The sequence below is a fragment of the Falco biarmicus genome, chromosome 5 (genome assembly GCF_023638135.1).
Source record: "Falco biarmicus isolate bFalBia1 chromosome 5, bFalBia1.pri, whole genome shotgun sequence".
Classification (NCBI taxonomy): Eukaryota; Metazoa; Chordata; class Aves; order Falconiformes; family Falconidae; genus Falco; species Falco biarmicus.
Window position 1 is genome coordinate 14,754,838 of NC_079292.1, and position 24,179 is coordinate 14,779,016.

General features: G+C 44.0%; 1 protein-coding gene and 1 long non-coding RNA gene across 6 annotated transcripts in view; both read right to left on the reverse strand.

Moving 5' to 3' along the window:
* LOC130150571 (butyrophilin-like protein 2) overlaps positions 1 to 2,866 on the reverse strand; it is a 120,170-nt gene extending 117,304 nt beyond the window's left edge. For 2 of the 4 annotated variants that reach the window (XM_056341655.1, XM_056341657.1), the window contains exon 1: positions 2,656 to 2,866. The gene's annotated coding sequence lies outside the window, so the exon portion shown is untranslated. The remainder of the gene's footprint in view (positions 1 to 2,655) is intronic. The other 2 variants (XM_056341658.1, XM_056341656.1) reach the window with 2 other exon arrangements.
* A 9,145-nt stretch (positions 2,867 to 12,011) lies between these two features.
* On the reverse strand, positions 12,012 to 18,924 carry LOC130150575 (uncharacterized). 2 transcript variants are annotated; one of them, XR_008822282.1, is made up of 7 exons: positions 18,900 to 18,924; positions 18,308 to 18,396; positions 18,074 to 18,151; positions 17,762 to 17,991; positions 16,967 to 17,173; positions 16,483 to 16,612; positions 12,012 to 16,040 (listed from the first exon to the last, which is right to left on the reverse strand). It is a non-coding gene; the product is annotated as an uncharacterized LOC130150575 (long non-coding RNA). The 2 variants fall into 2 exon arrangements; XR_008822281.1 differs by lacking the exon at positions 18,074 to 18,151 and having other exon boundaries at positions 17,762 to 17,871; positions 18,900 to 18,921.
* Between the last annotated feature and the right edge of the window lie 5,255 nt (positions 18,925 to 24,179).

Consider the following 24,179-nt stretch of genomic DNA (forward strand, 5'->3'; position numbering starts at 1 on the left):
ATTGGGAGCAACTGCCTGGTCTGCTTCTCCCACAGTCTCCTTGGAAGCTTTTCTAGGGTCCCGTCTCGGAAGGCTTGAGGAAAGCCGTGTACCCCAGAGAGAGGTGACACTGCAGCTCAACTGTGTCCAGTCAGTTGTGACTTCACTCCCACCAGCCACTCTCTTCTGCCTTTTACAGTCCCTCGTGCAGCCTGGCTAAATCAATCAGCTCAGCCCGTTCCCTCTCTCGACGGCTGCATTATCTCACACCTGCAATCTCTCTTTTAACTTCCAGCACCCTTGTACTCTTGTCCTCGCTTAGCAGAAAACGTTGGTGAACTGCTGAAGGGCAGAGGATGTGTTGTTTGTCGCGGCAGCAAACCTGGAGTGTGGATAACTGGCTAGCTGAAAAGGGTCACATAGACATAGTCCAGCTGGCTGGACAAAAATGCACATCGCTCTCAGCTTATCTGAAGTAAAGCAAAATACACTGTCTTTGGCTGTTCTTGTTACACAGTAACAGGAAGATTTTGGTGGGAAAAGAATGTTGCAGGTGGGAACAGATAACTACAGAAGAGAAACAAGGGGCGGGCTTGGTATTTAGGCAACTAACCAATAATGAGCTTAACTTTTGTAATATGTATGAGCTAATTATAAGAAGGCATAAAAGGTGACTGTAAGGTACAATAAACGAAGTCTGCTGATCACTCATATTGAGCGACTGTGTCTTCCCTCCGTCGCAACACTGGAGGAACCGTCAGTGCTCTGAGGAAGCACCGGGGGAATACACCATGGCATGTGAGGGTCAAGCGCTTGCTCTAGAGGCACAGAGGATGAAGAGGGAGGCAATGCAAGCACCGTTCAGGAGAACACAGGCATCACACTCATCCCCTCAAAGGTAGGTAGAGTGCAATAAGGCATCCCCAGGAGAGACCCCTCCCTGAGTCACACTGAGATGCTTGGCACAAAAGCTCAACTACGTGTCAAAATGAAAAACTACTCACGTTCTGAGTACCAACGGTTATTTACAACATCTTTTCAACACAGTCTATTTGAGGGGCAGAGTTTTAACATTGATGTCTCAACCATTCCACGGGGTGAATGAACAAAAACAGAAAAACATGGGTCTGGCTGGACCCGGTTTGTAGATTTTTTTGCATTCTTCGTCTACGGCCCTTAATTCCCTGCTATGCTAAATATTTATACCTGTATTAAAGAGACCATTTTAATAGATGTTTACCATTCCAAAGCAGAGGATGGTACATTTTTAATCAGCCACATTGGAAGAACATTCTATGTCAAGAACTTCCCAGATAATGGGTATGATGTAACTAAAACTATGGTACAAATCTCAGCACGGTTCATGATTAACTAACTCATTAATGTTGGGAGACCCCACGTGCAGTGCTGCATTCATCTCTGGGGCCCCCAGCATAAGAAGGACATGGACCCTTTGCAGTGAGCCCAGAGGAGGACCACAAAGATGAACAGAGGGCTGGAGCACGTCTCCTGTGAAGGCAGGCTGGGAGAGTTGGGGTTGTTCAGCCTGGACAGAAGGCTCTGGGGAGAACCTAGAGGAGGCTTCCAGTACCTAAAGGCACCCACCAGAAAGCTGGAGAGGGACTTCTTACAAGGGCACGTAGTGACAGGAAAAGGGCAAATAGCTTTAATTTGAAAGAGGGTGGTAGATTTAGATTAGATATTGGACAGAAATGGTTCACTCTGAGGGTGGTGAGGCACTGGCACAGGTTGCCCAGAGAAGCTGTAGGGTAGAAAGGGAAACTAGAGATGGATGCTGCAGAATGCCAAGACCCTTGTCCCAGCCTGCACTCACTTATTGATCTTTCTGTGGAATGATTAACTACTCTCCCCAATGCCGTCAGCTTTTCCAACATATAGAAAGAAGGAAGGAAGAATAAAAAGAATGTTAAAAGCTGCAGCAAAGTTACGGAGCCTTGGTTGGTTTGATTTTCTTTTTTTTCCTGTTCACGCTTCCCCATGTAAAGCTACAAGCTCTCAGGCACAGGCCACAACCTGTTTTTCAAAACGGAAAGACAAAACAAATGCCACAGGTTTGCATGATTCACCAGCTGGAAAAACTAGCAAAGGTGTACTGCTTGTACACATGAGTGTAAAAACTCTGTATCCTTCCTATTGGTTATCTGAAGAATAAATTTATACCCCAGTTAGACTTGATCAGTTCAGATTATCTATGTCATGGGGTGTATATAGATGTCATATTGGTATATACCTAGCAGGCTAACCCAGAGCAAGCCTGTATTTCTGACACAAAGGGAGCACATGCATTTGCTTTCTGAAGCGGGAACGTGTTTCAGAACCAGCACATTGCAGTCCTCCAACCAGCCCCACGCATCACAACATTTTCAGCAAACTCTCTCTGTGGAGCAACCTCGCAAATAACCATTAGCATTTCAGTGACCTCTTTCTTTAATAAAATTACTGGCGGATAGCCTCTGATTCCAAATCCAAATCATCCATCAGATTTACACTTCATTCTTCACGCTTAAGGAAGCAAAGAAAGAAGCCTTTTTAATTCCAGGCTGGAATCATGCCCTGGTGGCTGTCAATAGCAAACTACCAGCTCAATAATCAGGCAAACCCCTCCAAAAACCTCATCACGCACAATTCTCTTTCAGCCAGGCTTTAATTCCTTACCTGAAGAGCAGGACCCAAAGAACCCCTTTGAATTTCGTCGTGGATTATGGAAGTGAGGAGCTTTTGGCTTGTATTACCCGGAGGTAAGGGAGTTGACCTCGCTCCTTTCCTGATGGAAGCTTACAGGCGCTGAAACCTGAACGTTCACCAGGAGCAACTGTTTGCTCTTGAGTGCAATAGTCCAGCCCGTGCCTGCAGGTACCAACCCCTGTAGCAGGAACAACCCAAGGGCCTGAATTGCCGGCACGCCTAGATCCAAGGTACAGTGAGAAGATTATGTTTCAAGCCCTTCTGCACCTGAGCACTGCAGCTCATTTTTGAGTGTGGCTTTCTGACAACGACCTGGAATTGAGACAACAGCATGAACGGGAGGTAGAGAAACCAAATCGGGGTGTTGCATGAGCCTGTTACTCACCAGGATGATTTGAAGTTACAAGCAGGAATATACGGGACACAGCTGCAGCAGGAAATTTAGAAATTGCGCACTTTAGAACTTCAAAGTGCAAAGCCTTACGATTCAATTCCCCCAGGCTTATTTAGGTTGGGGGGAGAGGGAGAGAGGAAGTTCAGATCACAGGTGGGACACAGACCCTAAACTGTTTCCCTCCTCCTGCCCAGGCAGCAGCAAGTTCTGAGCCACGAGGCCGATAGCGGTGGCGGAGCCCTGCTTTCCCGGCGATGGCTGGGCACCTGCCGGCTGATGGGAAGTAGTGAATGGATTCCTTGAGCTGCTTTGCTTGCGTGTGCAGCTTTTGCTTTACCCATTAAACTGTCTTTACCTCAGCCCACAACTTTTGTCGCTTTTACACTAACAATCCTCTGCCCCATCCTAACGCGGTGGTGAGGAGTGGGCAAGCGGCTGCTTCCTTTCTCTGTTTTGGAGTAATTTTTCAACTGAGTGCAGGATTTTCAGCAGCATGTCCCTGAAGTTACACTACATTCTTAGGAGAAGTGGTAGGGGGGAAGGATGGCAGAAGATGTGAGAGGCCTCTAGTTACAAAACTGCTTGCACATGCTTGCTCGTATGGACCTACAGAGATGTGAACAGATTACTGTTTCAGGCTATCTCCCTCTCCAGCCCTCTTTTCCCATCAGTCTCTGCCTGGTAAACCAGCCTTTGCAGTGGGAGGTTATGGAACTTGCTCTTGAAAGAACATCCTGGTTGAGTGTTGCAGAATGGCTGTGTGATCATGGCCATGACTCCCTTAAAGATCTTTGTGAAACAAAGTTAGCATAAGTTAGCTGAAGCAGGCCTTGCAGCTATGCTGAGGCATGCTGATAAGGAAGCTGAGAAAAACACTGACCTTGTGCCTAATGTTGTAAATAACTTTGAGGAATTCGCGTAGACAAGAGAGGAAAAAAAAATATGTAGCTAGCTATCCGCAGAAACCGCAAGTAGGAGGACGTATGAAAATGTAACCCTTTAGAGCTTAGCCAATCAGCAGATGACTAGTAGGCATAATTAACTGGAACTGTATATAAGACATAATCTCGCCGTAATAAATCGAAGCTTGCTTTATCACTCATATTGAGTCGGCCGTGTGCTTCCCCTCGCTCGTCGCAGTTCAGAGCATTTTCTAATTTACTGATTTGTACCAGATTAGGATAGCTCCTTTTCCTTGCATTCACATCTCTGTGTGCACTCCAGTTTCCTACAGGAAATGCTAATGAGAGCATTTGCCACAGTACTGCATCCAGCCCTGGAGTCCTCAGCAAAGGAAACACATGGACCTGTTGCAGCAGGTCCAGAGGAGGCCACAAAAATGATCAGGGGGGTGGAAGACATCTCCTGTGAAGACAGGCTGAAAGTTGGGGTTGTTCAGCCTGGAGAAGGCTCCAGGGAAACCTTATTGCAGCCTTTCAGTACTTAAAGGGGGCTTCTAAGAAAGATGGGGACAGGCTTTTTAGGAGGACCTGTAGCAACAGGTCTCCACAGAGTACAGAGTTCAGACATCTCCCTCTGCATACCTGGAGCCACAGGCACTCGCAGCTCCAGGACTCGGCCATCAGGATTCACCATAACAGGAACTGGAGGGGAAATGGGAATCATCTGATGAGCAGCATGGCTCAGGGACCTCTCTCCACATGGGGTTATGGGCTGAAGCGTTCCAGGCTCTGAGCAGTCCTGGCATGATTCAACAAGTAATTTATACATTCCCTGGAACAGGTCATGCAATCACTGGTGAACCGAGAGTCACCTTGGAGCTCTCACAGCCATGTCCTCTTCTGGGGTGCAAGTCCACACACTTTACAATAAATCTCCTTCTCTGCTCCATGCATTGCTGCGTCCTCTCCAGAACTGTGTCCACATCCCACCCCCGCATCCGATACCTATCAGCAACTCCTTTTCTCGGTCTTCCCAAGAGCTGCATTACAGCCTCTTTTCCTGTTAACCAAGCCCAGCATGTTCCTGTGACTCCAGCTTAGTTGGTGTATCTCTAACATCATGCCATTGTAATTTCAGGGTGACTGGTGTTGCCGTTTCAAGGTAGCTTGGACATTTGGCCATTGCATTTTCACCGCCCTCCTCCTGCCTGCTTACCTGGGTGGCATCTGGCTTCCCAGAAATCTACAGAAAGGAAGCAGAGGTTAGCGTTTTATGAATAGTTTCAGTTGGAGGGGACCTTTAAATGTGATCTAGTCAACCCCCCCTGCAGTGGGCAGGGACATCTTCAACTAGATCAGGTTGCTCAGAGCCCCATCACACCTGACCTTCAACATTACCAGGGATGGGGCATCGACCACCTCCTACCAACACGGCAACCTGTTTCAGTGTTTCACTACCATCACCATCAAACATTTCTTCCTTATATCTAATCTGAATCTAGCCTCATTTAGTCTAAAAGCATTACCCCTTATCATTTAAATTCACTGCATGGTGTCTAAGAGATTTCCATGGACACACACTGAAAACCAGATTTGGCATAAACCGGGAAGTTTGAGTTTGGTTTTTTTTCTTGGGAACTTTTAAACTGATTTTTGGCTTTGCACTTGGTCTCTAAATTTATTCAAGAGGCTAATAGCTCTGAAGTAAGCAATATTTTTCTAAGTGGTACTGTAAAAATACTTTAGCTTAAGACAAACTGACCTTCGAAGCTTTCATTGAGAAGAAATTTCGGAGGGCATCTCAGCCTTAGCCTTGCTGCTCAACATCACCTTTCAGGCAGAATGCAACTATAAATGTCTCCTTTTATCTTCCTTTTGTAATAATTGTGTTCCTCATCACATTTCCAGATGAATTATTTGGCTGAAAGTGTTGTTTTGCTAGCTATATTCAAATGCTGCAGATTATGTGACTCCAAGGCCATGTATGCATGTGCTTTTTTAATTATTTTTCTCCATTTTTCAGAAAAAAAAGTAACGTCTTCTGGGTTCCCGACCATCTTTTCCTCCTTATTTTAGGAGGTGAGCTACTTCCCCCTGCCAGAGATCCCACGAACCAGTCCTTCTTGGCAGTGAAGATTCATTTCCAGAGCTAGTGGTGGGCTGCACTTCGCCTCTTCACACTTTGTGTGCAAGTCACACAACAGCTGCAGTGGGGTTACTGTTTCGGGTGTCTTTGCATTTAAGCAAACCTAAGGAAGAATATTGAAGTGTGAAATATCAGGATTTAGAGATCTTCCCTGCCTGTGACATGAGCTCATTAACAGGGACTTGACAGTGCAACGTTTCTCCTATACAGGAGGACCCTGACTCTTCATACCCTACATACATTTGCAGGGCTGGCAGTATATTCCAGGGTCTAGGGGGGCCTGTTACTGGCTGGGCTCCATTGAAGGAAAGTGGACGTTTATGGCTGGTGGCAAAAATCCCAGTCATGGCCACATGATGAGTATCTCCAAATGATCATGAACTATCCCGCATGCCAGAGGAATTTTTCATCATTTCTTGGTATGGAGACATCCAGACAGGACTGGCTTGGAAAACCTTATTAGGTCTCCCCTGACAGAGGACAGTGGACCTGAACCTGTTCAGGCACTGGGTGCTGCTGTGTCCAGAAGCAAGGGAGCCCCTGTCCCCACGGCTGGCAGCAGCTCGTGCCTGGGAAGCCCTGATTGCTCTCCCTTCATTCTGCCAAGCCCTCACGTGCACAACAGCCTTGCACGCTACCCAATTGTGCCATTTAAGGGGTCTTCACAGGGTGTTGCTTGTGGTGTTGTGGCTGGTGGAGCCTTTGGTGTTGGTCGGAGAGTGAAGGAAGGGTACGTTGAGGGAAGGCTGTGATGGGGCTGATGGGGCTGCAGAGCCTGGGCCACCAACCAGACGTGGGGGCTCACGGATGGTGCGTGATGATGGGGTAGGGAAGACATCCCTGCCAGAATCAGAAGCATGTCAGATGCAACTTTAGGGAGCATCAATGCCTGCCTTGGAGCTAACCCCTTAAGCTCACGTGTCAGGACTTCACGATCCTGCCCTGCTGGGTCGTCTTTTCACATCCATACAGAAATGCACAAGCTCGGCTGATTCGGCTCTTTCGATTATTTAACGTTTACTGGGTCCGATCTGACTTCTCAGCAGCTTGGTTTGTAGAGCAGACTCTCTGCCTGCCACATCTCCCCTGCCTTCCTTCCCTGCCCACCCTCTCAGGTACAAAGCTGCCACGGCTGCACGTACCCAGAAACTCTCTGGGAAGCGCAGTGCCTCCTCTCTTCAGAGGGTTACTGACAATTCCCCCAAGCTCTTCCTTTGTATCCAACCCCACCCGAGAAATCCACAAGAAGTGGCTGACATTTATTCCGCGGAGTGTCACAAAGGGGACTGGTCCCTTTCTGTGTCTCTGGACATTCCGGGGTGCTGACCAGGGGTCTCACATGCTGTGAAATGTGCAGTGTGGCAGGTGGGACATCCACCCAAAACACTGGCAAGGCGGCAGAGTGGGACCTGAGAGAGAAAGTAGTCCCCAGGCGGGAAACTCAGCCCAGCCTCAGATCCTTCTCCAGCCCCCACAGGTAATCACAGCGCTGGAGAGGGCAAGAGGGAATCTGAGCATCCGTTAACCTGCAGAGTTTAGTCTCAGCCTGGGATGTCTCAGCTTGGAGTTGGAAAATTTTTTCCAGTCAATGTTCTGAATTTGCTTTCTCTCACCCTTGGTTTTTTTTCCTTTTTGTCTCGTATTTGCTTTCAGAATTCAGAAAGGCTCGTGGCAATTCAGGTAAAACACTGCACTTACTCACGTCTGTACTCAATGGCGTGAATTGCAGTGCAGCACCCTTTCCTTCTCTTCTCTTTAGAAAAGTGTTTAGAAAGCCCCAAATACCTGTTTTTTACAGATGACATCGTGGTTGATTGGGACACAGCCCATCCAAACTTGTCTATTGCTGGGGACAAGAAGAGTTTCACGTATCAATCACAGGTCCAGAAAGTGACTCTCCATGAGGGCAGTTTTGATTCCTCTGTCTGCGTGCTGGGCTCAGAAGGTTTCTCCTCCGGCAAGCATTACTGGGAGGTGGACGTGGGAAAATGCAGTGACTGGGACCTGGGAGTAGCCAGGAAATCCGCCCCAAGGAAAGGAAGAATAACTCTGTCACCTAAAGAAGGATTCTGGGCTCTGGGCTTAAGTGTTAAATTTTGCTGGGCAAGAACCAATCCATGGACACAGTTAGAGGTGCAGGAAAATCCCAGGAAAGTTGGGGTTTTCCTTAACTGTGAAGAGAAAACTCTGACTTTTTTCAATGTCACCAACATGTCTGTGATGTTCACGTTTCAAGACTGTGCATTCTCCGAAGCAGTTTATCCATTCTTTAAAAACTCACACAGAGAATCAACCATCAGGATTTGCTCAGTTGAAGAGGAATAATGTGTGTTTTAATGTAGTAATTTTGTTGCGACATGAAAGAGCATATTATTTTCTGAGACAAATTTAATGCTTAATTGCGATTTATGTATTATGCGTTCTTGACCACAATCTGTATTATGCATAGTGTAACACCTTTAGCTTAAAATATATTCCTTACCCCAGCCTTTTCTGCATGCATTTTGTCCAATACTTGCGGCATGAATGTAGACATGAGCTATCACGTGCCGTGGTTTTAGGAATCGTATGTTTAACTCAAGAACAGTTTCCGTAGTCTTTCCTTCTGAAAATCATGTCAGCCCTTATGATGCATTTCGGTCATCATCATTCTCTGAGGTTTAGTTCTGCCCTGCTGCACTGTGTAATTTGCATTTACATACAAAGCTCAACTTGACATCGTGAATTCAAATACACACACCTTGATAAATGCACAGCACCCCATAAAGGTAACCTCTCTTCATCACTCTTCTGGATGGAATTGTCAGAAATTTGGAGGAAAGGAAAAAAATTAATCCAGAGTAATTAAAAAGAGAGTAATGTGTCTATACTTCACTTCTTGAGTGGAGAACGTGCCATCTGTGCTTGAAGAAGAGTCTGAGAGGCAACGTAAATCAACGTACTGGGTTTGATGCTGGACAACCGGTGTCAGTAAAGATGTCCCAAACTGAAATATGACCAATGGTACTAGTCATGCCTAAAAATCTCTACGCCAGGGAAGCAAGAGATTGCTCAGGAAAAAGACCCCGAATCACTACTCAATGGGTTTCTTCCTCCTCTTAATTAATTCTGCCGTTTGTACTTCCAACCGAGCACATTTCCTTTTCTGTCCTTTTTTACAGGAACTCGGGATAAACCGCACATGGATGGATGAAGCAGCCTGTCGCTCATCGTGACCATAACACATTTTTGTTGTATTTGATCATTTGCAACCTTAGGTTCAAAGGATATCACCCTTGAAAGGTAGATCTGTGATGTCGTTTTACCAGCGAAAGACATTTTGTCTCCACCAATATCTAACATTGGACTATATATGATCCAGTACACAGGCCAACAGCGGCTGTTGTTTAACCCACCATGGTCCCTCAAAAGAGTAGAATTATCAATGCTAACTAACATTTCTGCAGTCCATAGAATAGCTCGTGCACCATTCCTGAAGTGCTCTTAAAAGTGATGGATGGCACGGCTGCATAAACAAACCCTCTTCCCCCCAAAACAAGCAAAAAGAGATGGGACTGGTATCCTGGGAACAGCATTGGGAGTTCTAAATAGCACAGACTCAGAAGTCTTCATGAACAAATTAGTTACAGTAACCAGTGATTTGCACAAATTTATAACATCCTTTATGATCTTCCCTTTTTGCTTTAGGAACTAATCAATGGCTTTTGTCGGACCTGTTGCCTCAGTGGGAGGGAACTGATCAAAGACCAGCAGTTGATGGTAGATGCACTTGGTGTAGTCCAAGGTAATGCTTCTTTCACTCTTTGTTGTACCCAAGCTCAAGTGTGGATACAACCGATGACAGCTGCAGTTACCAGAGAAGGTGGTGAAAGGTCCTTGCCCACTGCAATTTGAAAGGAAATCTGGGATAATGCAATTGAACTTGAAAAGAAATTCCTGTCCTGGTGGTATTTGTTCAGGTTCACCTGCGACTCCATCAGCAACATGGCCTCTGACTATCCACAATGCTTCGGTACGTACCACATCCCCAGTCATTGCGTTAGGAATGAGCCACAAAGGAGCAGGGCTCTACCCACTCACGCACAGAGGATGGGCTCATTTGAAGTGGCAATAAATGGCAAAGCGATGATGTGAACACATGCGTGTCAATGCAAACACCCCTCCCCAAATCCGTCATAGGAACTGTTAGGACATTACCTGCCAACAGTACTGGCAGGTTGTGAGTGGGCTATTTGAGAATTCAACAAGCCCTTTTCAACTGGAAATTAGGAAGAGAACGCAGCCTCCTCAAGTTTAGTTCACCAAAAGCAAGAACAGCAGTCTACACCAGGTGTGGAAACACAACCTAGTCCACCCCGGGTGGAATTCTTTCACAAGCTACGTATCCTTCCCAGTTTTAGTTGGCATTGCTTAACGTCTGGCTCCATTGACAACTGTACCTGTAGCAAGAAAACAGCCTACTTCAGGATTAACAAAATTGAAATTGGACTTACCTTGACCCCATAGGAATCCACAATCACTGGCTGTGTGAGAATCCCCATTGCTTTCTCCACACCCATCCGCTGTTGCTCTTCTACCCGAGAACATCTTGCGCGAGCCATACAGTGTCCCCACCAACCTGGAATGACACACATTTCTGAAGTCAGGGGTTCTGTTTCTCTGGAGTACAGGATCAGTGAAGTCTCCTGTACCTGTAACACGGTCTCTCTTTGCCATGACAGAGACACAACTGTTGCTGTTATTTTTTTGACTGAGAAATGTTTGCTTTGACTTTCTTTCTTCCTGGGAAAAGTCACAGCTCCCTAAAAATCAGAAACTCAGGCGCACACACCCCCTCCCCAACACACACACACACAAGAAGCACTCGAGAAAACAGGAGGGCAACAGCAGGAAAAGAATACATTCCCGTTGCGATTACAGCACTGCACGGTCAAACTCCAAAGTCATTTAGGTCAGGAAACACATCTTCCATGGCCAACATGAATGAGGTGAGGTAGCTGGAGCCAGAGGTGCCGGTTTCCTTGCTCGGACCGTGAAAGGAGCCTCATGGCTGGTTCAGATGAGGACATCTCTGCTTCTCTAGATTATTCCCGCCTCAGAAAGTGGAAGTAAAGGGAAAGACAAGTCAGTGGACGCTGAGGGGAGCAGGACTTTGCTGAACTGCAAAGCTCTATCAACATTTCAGCTGACTGAAGTACACGGCCCTGGCTTAGGCTTATTCCATACATTAAATGAGAAAAGGAGACATCCAAAGTGTACGGGACAAGGAAGAAAGCACACAGGCCTTATGGCTGATCTTATGCTGAGGAGCAGCCCCCGGTGAAACAGAGAATAGACTCTTAACATTTACGTTGACAACTGCTGCTTCTACTCCTCTTCTCACAGAAACCATTGTCAGTCAACTCAAGAGCTCTAGGCTTTATGAGAACAATCCTAGAGATACCGTTTCTAATTAGAAAGAGAGATCTCTCTGCTTTTCGGGCCTGCCACATGCCTACACGTCAAGGCCTTGCCATGAGCCAGCGGTGCTGGCATTTGGTCTAACTGGCAGCGGAACGAGAGGATCGCTGTAGGTCCCTTCCAACTGGAATATTCCCACGTTTCACACAATAAACATTCAATAAATGTTTTCAGAAGGAACCTGGGGCTTTCAGTGAATACTCAAGCAACACACATTTGAGAGCCTCTAGGAATCGCCAAAAGTAAAAGCAAATTCACTTCCTGGTGCTAAAAGCCAAGAGAAAGCTTCCTACGAAAAGCACACAAACCCTGAGAAATAGACACAGAGGGAAATTATGAAGGCCCACAGATAAAATGGTCTTAGAGATCGACATTGACCTCCTCTGGGCCAGCAGCCTTTGCAAATGCTCTGAAATGCCTCTCAACGACAAGTCTAACGGTCACATCCCTTTAGAAAATCCTAACTCCACGCAACGTATCCCCCTCCTGCTCCTCTGGCGCTCTTATTTCTTCCTCAGTCCGCTGTCAAGGCTCAGGCAGCAGGGCGACAGGCAGTACTTCCAAGGGCCACCAAGCTTCGTTTAATCAGAAACTTTCAATGTATGGCACTCAGGCACAAGCATATGAGAAATTCTTGATAGAAAATGGCCACCAAAGCAAACTCTGGATAGCTGTTCTCTTACAGTTAGCAAAGTTTTCGATGTAGAGGAGGTTATCCTCACCTGCTTTCTCTTTTGGCGCAGGAGGTTGAACAGCTTGATTTACAACTAAGGCCTCAAAAAAATTCCTTCTTTCTTCCTTATTAGGCAACTGGATTTTGAAAACTGTATCATAATAGTCAACAAAGAATTCTTCTACCTGAAACATGAGGAGAAAAGACACACCAGCTGTAAGGCCACAGAAATTTATATTCTATTCCGAAAAGATGAGCACCTCTCTAAATTCAACTCAAGAACCATCTGGTAAGACAGACTGTTAAAAGTTGTCTTCTTGTCCTTAAAAGGCTAGGTGTTCCCAGGTTAGCACAGCAAATTAAATTACCTTCTCTAAGGAACACCTCTAGATTTAAAGCTCAGTGGAGGGACCGTGTGATACACTGATAAAGTGGTGGCATTCACCACCTCCAAGATTACTTATCTGTTATTTACCCAGCTTTCTGTCCTTCAGTTTGAAGCTTTATGGCAGCTATAGAGGGAACAAGCAGAGTTCAGCAGTCAAGGGCAGGCTTTTTGTTAAGGTGGTCATTTGGCATTTGTTTTCATGTTTTATTAATTCGCATGAGGTGCCTGAAGTTGCAGAATTCCAAGGTTTGCTTTGTTTTATCAATCTGTACTACCAAAAGGGACGGAAGGAATTTTAGTACTTATTTTAGAAGGAACTTATTAACAATCTAAAAACCTCTGTAGAATGTTAAGCTCTTTCAAAGCAGTTGATAAATGCATCTAGGTAAGCCCCTTCTCCTCCCCCGCAGTAACTGACAAAAAATAATCAGAGCAGCAACTTCGGGTTTTGAACACCTTTCTTAAATGCACACTCTCAGATGCCTAGAAAGCTAGGCATGTACTCTTACTGAGTGTTGTTAAGGAATACAAGGTAAAATTCATTTCCAAGTTACTTAAATGGAATTTATAAAGTTTTCACCTCTATGGAGAAAGAAATTAAAATTTTTATTAAAGAATTTAAATTTGTAATTACATTGCATCACTAACAGTGTGATCACCTTCCTTTTCCAGTAAAAGTCTCTTTTTTCCCATTTACATTTCAAGCACCGTATATTCTTAATGAAGTACACACCTAACCATCTTGAAGTCACTGGAATGACTGCCTGAAGTAAGTTTATACAGCCGTCTAAGCAGCATGAGTGTGTGGCGAGGGAGAACAAGTTGGGACAAAATCAGTCTGTTGCCTCGGAAAACACTTGAGCCAAATGTTTTCAGCGTTGTTTTGTCTAAGCTAGGGTGCCTGAGGAATAACAGTAGGAATTTGCTTCAGAGTGCACAGTACTCCAATGCTTAAAGGATCGGTAAATTAACAGGAATCGTATAAAAAAGTAAGAAAAGTATTGAGAGAAATACCTCTTCTGGGAGATCTGCGTGACACACACCAGATGTTGCAAGCAGCAAAACTGGAGCAAATGCCGAAATGTTCCACAGTAGCATTGTAAAAGCAGCTTTCAATGGAGCTCCAACAGCCTCCCACCACAAATGGATATGTGGGATATAAATTATACTTGGTGCTGTCATTTGAGCTTCTCGCACCAACTGGGAACATGAAAGCTTGGGGAGGAAAACCAGACCATGTAGAAGAGGCTAAGAAAGAATTACGTATCGGTCAAACTACCTTACGGAAAACAAGCATGTGAAGCCAAAAGATCAAACCAAACCAACGAAAGAACAACTCCTTCACAATAAGGTAACATTTTCACTCTGGCTCCAATACAGGCATTTCTATGCAGGCAGAAGTAGACCTGAATCTCTCTTCATTTCCAAACCATTTAGGTGCAAGGTACCTCCTAAAAAGCCTCACAACTCAGCCGGTGTAGTGTTGTGCCTGGAAAAACGAGACTAACCCTTCAGCAAGATGCATTATTGGTCTGGATAAATGGCTACACGACTGAAACTCCACCATTTTCAGTTCAGAGGGGACACATAGCCAAGTCAGCCTGGAGCACAGCCTGCACAAAGAAAGACCTATGTGGAAAGAGGAGGGCTGATGTTGTAAAAGAAACCTGGTCACAATTCATAATTTCCAGGACATTTCAGAAGAGATGACCAGTCTTTAGCCTGCCTGAAGAGCTGAGTCACTCCCAGCCTCTCGTTACCAGAGGATCCATCAGACCAGATGACATGCTTTGGAAGACCACAAGCCATTGCCTCAATCGCAGAAGACAACGTGCATCTACTGCATGAGGGAAGTGGCAACAGTCCTTTCACATGACAAATCTCTCCGTGCACCCTTCCAGATTATCAAGATCCGGAGAGTTCCTGTCACAAGAAGGGATGCTCATGTGGGATATGTGGGCAGTGACTAGACGTGGCAGGTATACAACCATAGACGCAACCACCACATCACAAAAAAGGAATTGTCCCTCCTATGTGACAAATGTGCCTTCAGTCGTGTCATGTGCCTGTGCTTACTTGTGTACAGCTCTCAAATGCTGCTGCTTAAGGTCAAAATATGTTAATAGAGGGATGCCAAGCAACAAAATGGATTTCCTGCCTAAAAGCAAAAAGGAAAACACCACTAAATCTGTTTAGGTTTAATGTTCCCAGTTAAGAAAAACACAGCAGTAGTCTAGGACTAGTGAGTCAAAAATACACAGACCAACACATCTTCTAGATCAGGCTCCTCAAAGATCACCACAGGAAGAGATAATGGGAAAAAGAGAGGGGGTGAAATGAGCAGTCCCCCAGTGTCCCTGCTTTTATGTTGGTGGTGGCTTTCTGCCTCTGTTTTACCAACACAAACCATCCACCAGTTCTGCTGGGAGTAATACTGGTAGGATATTCTTCAGAGATTAGCACCATAACTATTTACGGATCTCCATTAATCAGGAATTGAGTGAGCTGCTCCATTAATTTGTTCTCAACAAATGACAGATTCAGTCTTGGAAGGGCTGCCGCAGTCAGGAGCGTGAGCTCACATATGCTGTGCAAGCCCAGTCCCGAACGATACACTCCTAAAACATTCAGATCTCATGTGCAAGTGTGCAGTGTGATCCACAAACACATCAATTCAGAGACTATGGTTAAAAGTCACAATAGCTAAGCCAGGATTTAGCTTCAGCCACTTGTGCTGTGGTCCTGACAGGCTTCAGGCAGCAATTAGAAGCACTGATGTAAAAACACCCTTCTCCCCCCATTTCAGTATTGAGGTGCCTCATACATTCAACCTTAGATCCATCTCTACCAATGATAAATACGATGTTAGCTACTGTCCAAAACAGGGTGCTCAAGTAGAGAATGCAGAGCTCCCTACTGCGTACTGCGGGTCACTCTCAGCTTCCAGCCAGCGCTGTACACGTACGTTATAAAATCCTACTGTCACTAGGGCTGAGAAGTCTGAGTGTGTTGATTGCACAAATCCAAAGGTTTTGCTTTGGCAGAATTTTAAGGAAGTCCGTGGTGGTGTTGTACCTTGCCGTTGGTCCTTCTTTAGCACAAGCTCGGCGTGGGGAAAGACTCCCTGCAAGGCCTGCAAAATTCTTGCTGGTGTCTTCTCAAGCAGTGGGTTTACAACAGGTGACCACGCTCGCCCAGGTGAAACCACAGCCCTCTGTGAATCTGGAACAGTTTTCTGCACAGCCAGGACAAAACTCTTTGCTGTTACGTTAACAGAAGCAATATCCAACTGCAGTTTCTCCCTGGTTTTGTATATCTGAGGATAGTGGTGAGGCAAAGCACAGCTCGCAGCTTCAGCACATAAGGATTTAATAACAGCACCGACCATATTCCTAAAAAACAAACCAAGAATCAAATGTTAGGTCCATCTTAGGCAACACAGAAGTCGAGGCCAAGGTTTCTAAAGTACAGCACTGAAAGATTTTGCACGCAACCAAAAATTTAACAGGATAAGAGAGAACTGAAAAAGAGTTACAGCACTGCAGAGCAGTTTTGTTACATGGCTCGCAGCCTGACATCCTGCACTTACGAAGCAGCCTCCCAGTTAAAACTTGGCTGCCGAGGAAGATGCCCAAACCCCACCTGACGTCCTGAGAGATGAAAAGAAACTGAAAAGAAGCATCAAATTTTCCTTTCTCCCAAGATGTGCCAGCTGCCTCCCTGCCTCCCTCTGCAGCAAGGCACAAGAGCTTAGGAACTGCCTGGAGCAAGACCAGATGCTTTAGGACTCAGTCACGTGCAGTTTTCTGTTTCCCACTCTGTTTTCCAACTTACCAACACATTGTTCAGCTTCTGCATCCAGAAATGTGACTGGTGGCTTAGGGGTCCAGTCTCGGGTGTGAATCTTGAAAATCCCTTTCCTAGCCCGCAAAGTGGTTGCATTTTAGCCCGTCCCAAGAGTTCTCTTTAAAACAAAATTAAAAAAAAAAAATTACAACCCCCACCCCAAACCCTCACACTAATACAAACACTTTTCTTATCTGCTAAACTTGTCAGTATTTGAAAGTTCAGTTGAGATGCTCTTTGCTTTTTGAAGCAGAAAACACAATCATTCCCAACTTGTTACATTAAACTCTTTCTGGGGGGCTGCAGTGTGAGAAAAGGCATTTATAGATTCCATAAAACAAGGATTAGACCTAATGAGGAACAAGATGTAGCTGAAAAAACTTACGGAAAACAACTTATCTGTAACCAGATATTTTTCGTCAGAGAAAATTCTCTCCTATTTAGCAAAATGCTGAACACTGCCCATCCTCACCTCTGACTTAGCAAGACTTTCAGTTCGGTATTTCCTGGCACACAGGTTAACGATGGCAGATTTCTAGAATTCTTCCCCAGTAAGGAATCAGTGTTAGATCTGCCTCTCCTGTTGCTGAAAGCAGATCAAAACTGGAGACAACCATCATTTATGTCAGATACACTCTTCAGTGCACTTTCACCTTCAATCCAATCCAAGCATTTCACCCTTTTTCCAAAAAGAAAAAGAAATATCAGTCATAGCCAGAGAAAAAACACAAAAGCAGGGTTCCTGTTCTGCGTGCTATCTCCCCACCATCACCACTCTACCCCACCCATCCCCTACCCCAATATTTTTTGGTGGTTACAGGTTGTTATATACCTGTTTTTTTCATTTCTTAGCTATTGCCATTGAACCAACAGCTTCCCGAGCCCTGCACCTGTGCAGTGTGCAAGTCCCTGTTAATAAGTTCCAGTAATAATGTCAGATCCCAAAAAACTTAGAGGCATCCCTTGGGATTCCCAGCCTGGGAACGGTCCAACACAGACACTTCCACTGCCCATTCCTGAACCAAGAACTGAGAGCAAGAGCACTTCAAGAAGAAGCAAACGTGAACTTTCATGAATATTCACACACTCATTCTTTCTTCAACATCTCTGTGACTAGCAGCATGCCATTTTCTGGGATGGTCACTGTGAAATCACAACTAATTCTAGAACCACCTGTTAAAATCATCCTCATCATATCTGTTCAGCACCACAACTGCCCTCCCCAGTACAATGCAATCTCTCCAGATTTTGCCCTATTGTAGAATACCAATTTCAACTTGAACTGCTCCGTGATACTGTGTTGATACATCGTTTGGTTGTAAAGACGGACTTTGCCACGTTAGCATGAAAGTGGGGTTTAAGTTCTGACCTCTTCATCTGGCAAAACAAAGAGGAGCTCTTGATCAAAGTGCCCGGGTTTTCGTAAAGCAGGATCTACAGCATCCAGCCCATCGGTGGCCCCAATGACCACAGTGTCTCCTCTGCTCCCTACGCCATCTATATGTGCCAGGGACATAGATATGATCGAGCTAACAGAAAAAAAGTAATTGTCATTCACTGGTTTAGAACACTGTGTTACATTCCACATGACCTTCTCCAATGATCGCTCAAACAGGACAAGCTTTTATTCATGAGATGCCGCTTAGTGAAACATTCACTTTAAGACATAAAGAAACAGAGAAGGTAACACAGACCTTGTGCTGATATCAAGCGTAGGGAATTGTTTTCAACTGTTGTTTAAAAATCACTTGAAGTTTGTGATCTTTTCACAAAGATCAAGTAACCTCTACGTAGATACAAGAGAATGTACTACCTGTGAATTTGGTCTTGTTCACTGGATCGCACGGGAGCAATACCATCTCTCTCATCCAGGAACATAAGTGAAGGTTGCATCTGGTAGGCCTAGAATGAAAACACAGGTATGTTGACAGAAGTAAACCAGCGCTATTTTAAAGTGAAAATGCACGAAAAACATTATGGTTGGAAAGTTACTGGAACTCAAGTTTTCAGACTAGCATCAGGCATTCAATTACTGGTTCTGGAGGCAAGCTTGCATTGAGAATTTAAATGACCATGCTTTCAGCCTGCATCTCCTTCCCTCTCATCTAAAGCCACTGGTTCTTGCCTCCAGAAACCTTTTTTGTGGCTGTTTGGGGTTTTGTTTTGAGTTGGTGATGGGGTTTGCTTTGCAACTTTTTCTCATTTGTTTTACTAATCTTTCCCAACCCATCTCAAGATGTCAAGCCCCTAAACAATCTGCTGAAAAAGGAAACACTGGCAATCCCGTTTCAGTGGAAGAAACTGACAAAATAGCAAAAACCAAGAGTGAGTTCTTCTTAAAAATACTGACCGCAGAAAATCACAGTTACAATTCGGACAGAACACATGGCATGTTTCAACTTTACCTGATCAAATAATAAACGAAGCTGACGTTCAGATTCCCCTGCCCACTCATTCAGGCAGTCAGTACCTTTTCTCATGAAAAAGGCAATTCTCTTGGCACCTTGGCTACATTCACTAGCAAGTGCAGGAGCAACCAGTGTCTTTCCAGTCCTTGGTGGTCCATAGAACAGCCAGCCTCTGCAATTCAAAGAGTCTCACAAGAAAAAAAAAATCCTGGAAAAGTACCTATGACAACCCCCATCCCTAGACACACCACTCTTCTCTCCTAAACCAAACGCTTCATGTGGAAGAGAGTGGTAACAACTCACGTGTGAGAAAAGTCAGAAGAGATGGAAGTTTGGTGTTGCTGCACAATTCAACAAGGCAGCAAACAAAAGGGACGACGCAGATGTGCAAAACCTTGAGAAAACCTTGTCATGTCCCAGAAGGACACTTCCAAAACTGTCAAGAGTGGTTCCAAAAAATGTTATCAATATGGTGATAGGTGCTTTATATATATAAATATCCAAAACTGCTGACAAACTGGCAGGGGTGCTTACAGCACAGCAGAGCCAAACAAGAACAAACGTCAGCGCAGAATCCAAGGCTGGGCTAACACAGGAACCACCAGTTCCTTTTTCAGTGATAACCCTGCATATTTATTCTTGTTTTCACAAAAGGCAAGATTTGATAGTAAAGCATTTAATTCTCCCTTTCAAAAGCTTGAAGTTACTGGATCTGGTCTCCCATTGCCCATGATAAACGAGGAGGAAGCCTAAAGCTGGGAAGGTATTCTGCATTTCCAGATAAATATAGCCATCAACTAGAAAAGCCAATGCGCTGCTGTTTCCAAATGAATTTCCATGAATAAAACAGCAAAACATGGAAAGATTTTCTTTTCATTAGTTGTAATACTTTTAACGTTACTGAAAGCAAGGAATATAAAGTCCTATTTCGACATACCATGATTGAGTTTTGCTGACCAGAATATACAAAGCCACCAAATCTCTAAGAATTTCATTTCACCTGTCTGAATGTTTAGTGGAAGACACCTGATTTGAATGAAGGAGAAAGAGAAAAGGGCTTTCCAACTTCAGATGCAGCCAGAAGGTTTTTGCTTTTCTAATGATAGTGAGCAAATGCAGAAGACTTAAAAATGAGCATAAACTTCCTGAAGAGTTAAATATTCATTCAAGTTGGTTTACATTTAATGTCCATGAGTAAATAAAGGAAGGGGGTGGCTCCAGACATTAAACTGAGTTAAAGACTTAAACAACCCCGAGCACTTAATGCCAGTCCACGCAGCACACATATGAATGCAAACTTGGAACAAGTCCTTCCATAAGTGGAGACCATGAACTGACCCTGATTTGTGTGATGGAAGAATCCCCCAAAACACACTGACATCTTTCAAATATTTTTTTTCCTTCTCCATTCAACAAGTTACAACCCAAGGGGACACTTCTTTCAGTGGGGATTAATGTTATAAAGGCTGCCCACCACTGCTGCTCCTTCCCGAGGACTTTGGTATGTGTGTGCCAGAAGACACACGTCTCTGAAAGAAGAGTTGGGTTGAAAACTTGCTTGGTTATTAAAACAGTTTTTCTACAGCATTTGTTAAGTAACAAAACCTCCATAATTTCCTCTGTTTATAACATTTTCTGTTATGGGTGTTTCCTTTCTGACAAAACTACTGTAAAGCACAGGAGCAGTAGAATCTTACATTAAAAAATTACATCGAAGTGTCACTATTATTGCAATCCATCAGTTAACATTTCATTTAGCTTTTCTCCCGTTTAAGGGTAGTTTCATAAAGAAACATTGATTCCAGAGGGAAACCAGAATCACCATTTGAGTGATTAAAATAAAAACCCATTGAAACTTCCATACAGGCTCTCCCTCTAACTGAATTATCTCCAGGTGTAAAAAAATAATTGGTACCCTTCAATGACAAAAAGTGTGAGATTTTCAGAGGGAGATTCTGGCTTCAGTTCCAGAGGAAATCTCATACACAACCTTCATCATCATCTTATCAGTGACCCCAAATACTGCAGTTTAAAAAAGCTAATGACTAATACAAAGTACAGTGTCCCCCCCAAATATTTGTTTCCTTTATACCCTCAGACTACCACGGCAATCATCATACTATTCATCTGTAATTGCCACCAATCCAAAACCCCTTGAAAGCATTCAGTGTCATGACAGACAGCAATATTGATAAATAACAACTATCACTAACCACACACCAACGTGTCGGCTCGTCTGCAGCAAGAGCCTCGTGGCTAAGCACTTATGCATCAATCTCCCTGTCTGACAGGTGAAGATCAGCCCAAAAAGTCTCTCTTATGGTTTCCATGGACAAAAAAAAAAAAAATAGAATAATGTTACAGACAAGTTAAAGACAAAGCAGGAGAGTCAAGGAGGCAGAAGACGTGATGTCTTTCACTCATCTCTAATTTGAAAAGGAGTGATTTCAAGTTTATTTTAAAATTAAATTTTAATTTAATTTTAAATAAATAAATTTTTTTTGTTTATTTTTGTTGTTTACATCAGTACACAGTAGAAGTGAAAAACCACACACCTGTTTTTTAACAAGGACAGTTGAAAACTTGCAGAATGAAGGTAAGAAAGTTAAATAGAAGTTGTGTGTGTGTGTGGTTTCTTTCAAAAAAACCCCACACTTACGTGCAAGAAAGTAGCTCTTCAGAGAAACTGTGCACAGAATCTACTTTCCCAGGGAGCTTGATAGCGCTCAACAGTCTTCCTCTGTTGAAGGTTGTAACCCTTTCAAGTGTCTTCACCATCTTCTTTTGCTTCACATTCTTCTGATGGAACTACCACACATCAACATAACATTAAACGGTTTAAGTCCAGTTGCAAATGACACTAAATTCAAAATGCACCATACAGATGCCTATAGGTTTTACTGTTGCCTGCATGTGAGTGACACAACAGAGCTGAAAACCTGTAAAATGTTAAGACCAATGTATGGAAGAGACATTCAAAAAATGATAAAACACAGAGGAACGTACACGTAGGTGTTGTTCTGTCCTGGCTGAAATGGCTGGGTGGCTTCTCATCAGTCTTAGTAACAACCATTCCGTCACCTTGCTTAGCTCAGCTCTAGCTCTGATGAAAACCACTATTCTATCTGATTTTGTTTGCTGGATTTTTGTCTCTGTTGGATTTTGTTGAAGTGTTGGGTATTTGTGATTTTGAAAACTTTGTAACATGGGGACTGGCTGTTCTGCTGGGAGGGGGTTCTCCGCTGGGCTGTACATTAAGATATTGGAGCAAATTTGAAATTAAACCACTCAGAAAAAAATTAGCACAATATTTTAATCACTGGTGGCCCTTTTATACCATAGATGATCAGGAGAAATGGCCCAAGAACAGAAGTATAAGCTGTAATAAAGTATTGCAATTAACATTATTTTGTAGACGCAAAGGAAAATGGGATGAGATGCCATATGTGAATTTGTTCTTTGCATTAGGGGATAATTATGATATATGTAAGGAGTGTGGCTTGATTGCTGGAAATAGGAAACCACCTAAGTGGTGTTGTTCGGTGCATAGCATCAGTAAGCGATGCAACAAGTACAAAGAGAGGTTGGTAGAGGAAGAAGAGTAGGATGTTGACATGTTGGTCAGCCCAGGAAGGGGCAATGAGGCAAGGAGAAATGAGCAAGAGGATTCCAGTGAGGAAGAAGGCATCAGTGCAGTGGCAAGTAGGACTAGGGGAAACGCTCAGAACATATAAGCACCCCTCAGGCAAGCAGCAGGACCAGAAATCTGGGTAAAAGTGCTATTTTCAGTATCAGATTTAAAAGCCTGGAAGGAGATGGCAGGTGTACATTGAGAGGACCCCGAAGAGTCGTGAAGGTTTTGGAAGCTGTAGTTGAAAATCAGAATCTGGACTGGAAAGATCAGCAAGTTATTTTAAACAACTTCTTGTCTTATGAAGAAAGAACAATTATTATAGCTAAAAGTAAAGAGGGTGCAGAGCAAATGCACATCCAAGCTGCACAAGCAGGATGGATAGGGGTCATTTTCCCTTCAACAACCCTAACTGGGATCCCAACATCCATACTCAAAGTACCAAGGATTGATTTTCATAGATTCATTCGGAATGCTGTTCCAAAATCAAAGAATTGGTCTAAATGACAGCAAGTCGTCTGAGGAAAGAACGAGAATCCCTCTTTTTTAAAAATAAAAAATAAAAATAATGGAGGCTGCAAGAAAATATACTGATTTGAATCCAGAAAATGAGGTGGATTCTGTCCCATTAGTTCACATATTTGTGGGACAATCTAGCACAGACATCAAATCAAAGTTACAGAGGCCAGAGGGGGCAGATGCCCACTCATTGGGCAAAATGTTAGAACCTGGGAAGTATATAATAATGGAGAAAAGGTGGAAGAGAAAAAACAGAAAAATGAAAAGTTGAAGTAAGATCGTGGCAGCAGGCATAGCCCAGGAAATGAGTAGGGTTAGAGGGCTGAGCCCAAGAGGGAGAAGGTTTCCTGGTGGAGTGCTATGCATTCTGCAAGCAGAAAGGGCACTGGAAGAGGGAATGCCCACAGGTAGGTTGGCAGGACCTTGAGGAAATACTGAAGTGGGCTGATGACATGATGACAGTAGAGTCGGACTGAAGGGGACTGGGGGAAGAATTAGAACTTAACCCTGCAGCACCCCTGGTTACAGTAAAATCAGGGAATGAGAAAATAGATTTTTTTTCAGTAGACACAGGAGCTTACCTATTCATTATTGAATACATGCAGGGTAATTTGAGCAAACAAAGCACGTCAATTATTGGTGCCACACGGCAGAAAGAAAATCAACTGTTTTTCCAGCCTTTGAAGTTTGGAATTAGAAAAAAAGGGTGTTAACCCATCAATTTCCCTACATACCAGATTGCCCTGTGCCGCTATTAGGATGGGACATACGAAGTAAATTGAATGCACAAATTTCATTTGAAAAAGGGAGAATCCAGATCCAAATTCCTGAAAATAAAAGCTTTGGATGCCCAAGTTTTTACGCTACAGAAGGAAGCCAAGTTAGAGAAGATACCAGGAGAAACCGAAAGCGCTGTAACACCTCTTGTATGGGGTTCAGGAACACCAGGGCAATCCCCAGCAGTGGAACCAGTAACCATCCAGTTGAAACCAAATGCCAGACCGGTAAGATGAAAACAGTAATCAGTTAAATTAGAAGTCAGGAAAGGATTAGATCCATTAATGGAACAATTCCTAAATTTTGGGTTACTAAGAGAATGCCAGTCAGAATATAACGCTCCAATATTA